The 1491-nt window shown below is 49.1% G+C and overlaps 1 pseudogene; it reads right to left on the bottom strand.

Moving 5' to 3' along the window:
* Window positions 1-595: 595 nt before the first annotated feature.
* On the bottom strand, window positions 596-1106 carry LOC102477837 (myosin light polypeptide 6-like; annotated as a pseudogene).
* Between the last annotated feature and the right edge of the window lie 385 nt (window positions 1107-1491).

The raw sequence follows: 1491 nt of genomic DNA, 5'->3' as shown, positions 1-1491 counted from the left end.
TTTCTTGCTTTCTCTCACTTTCTCTCTGGGGAGCACACATGTCCTCTAGTACCAAAACAAACAAGCAAAACAAAACAAAACAAAACAAAAGTTTCATGATCAATTATACAGTTATTAAAAGAGCAGTACCCTTTGTTTGTTTGTTATAGGGCACATACATTTGCCAGAGAGAGATGGGGAGAGAGAGAGATGGATGATGGAGAGAGGAGAAGTGAAAAATCTCCTACCATGGGATATGGGTCACACCACAATCCCTTCTCCTCCATTCTCTGCTCAGGATTTTATGCACACAGGCACACCCACCCAGCATGGTTTTCAAACCACTGGTTCTGGGACTTGAACTGCTTAGCTGGTCATGTGAGATCCAGCCACTTTAACCTCCATGCCACTTGCTGGCCCAGAGCAACACTCTTTTAAAATTGGTATTCTACATTTGCTTTTTCTTCTTCTTTTTCTTATTTTTTAGAGATAGACATTTTTTGGGGGGAGGGGGGCACAGAGCGAGTTTATTTGGTGAATGCTGATGGTAAACGTCATCCAGGAGACACAAGATGGGAAAGGTGCTATGACCAGAAAGCCTGGGATGCTCCGGGACTAGATACAGAGTCTCACGCAGGGAAAGGCACAGGGTTCTGGGCTACTGGCCATGTCCTCAGCCATTCAGCACCATACAGACGAGCTCTGCATAGCTGATACAACCATTGCTGTCCTCATGCCCTGCCACCAGCATCTCCACTTCTTCCTCTGTCATCTTCTCCCCCAACGTGACAAGGACATGCCGGATTTCAGCACCCGTGACGGTGCCGTTTCCTTCCTTGTCAAACACCCGGAGGCCTTCAACATAATCCTCATAGGTGCCCTGGACTTATTCTTGGCCACTGTCTGCAGCATGGGCAGGAAGTGCTCCAAGTCCAGCACCTCCACATTCATCTTGTCACTCTTGGCGTTTCCCAGGACCTTGAGTACCTCGGCGTTGGTGGGGTTCTGGCCCAGGATCCTCCTCACGTCCCCACACTGGCTGTACAGGGTCTTGCCATCCCCTGTCTGGTCAAACAGCTGGAAGGCCTCCCTGAACTCTGCGGTCTGTCTTCGGAGAAGTTGCACATCTTGACTGTTCAGCTCTGTGGGACCTTTCCTGCAGTAATGGCTCCGATTGCAGGCCCAACCCGTTTTTGAGACATTTTTGCTATAGGGCGTGTGTGCTTGCCGAAGAGACAGAGAGACAAAAAGAAGCAAAAAATTACTCTCCCTCCCTCAAGGGGGATGGCCATGCTGCAATCCCTTCTCCTCCATTCTCCTCTTGGGATTTGGGGCACACACACACACACAGGCACCCGGCATGAGTTTCCGGCCACCGGGTCTGGGACTCACACTGGAGTAGACCATGTAGTAGTCCAGCAGTGTGACCATTATGTCATCTGCGGGCCCTCTTCATTTCCTTTTTCTAATGCCACCTTTTATAGAGAGAAGAAAAAAAAAAGAGAAAACATT

The sequence above is a fragment of the Tupaia chinensis genome, unplaced genomic scaffold, assembly GCF_000334495.1.
Source record: "Tupaia chinensis unplaced genomic scaffold, TupChi_1.0 Scaffold139422_1, whole genome shotgun sequence".
Lineage (NCBI taxonomy): Eukaryota > Metazoa > Chordata > Mammalia > Scandentia > Tupaiidae > Tupaia > Tupaia belangeri.
The sequence above is the reverse complement of the archived record's forward strand: the minus strand, read 5'-3'. Positions and strand labels throughout refer to the sequence as shown.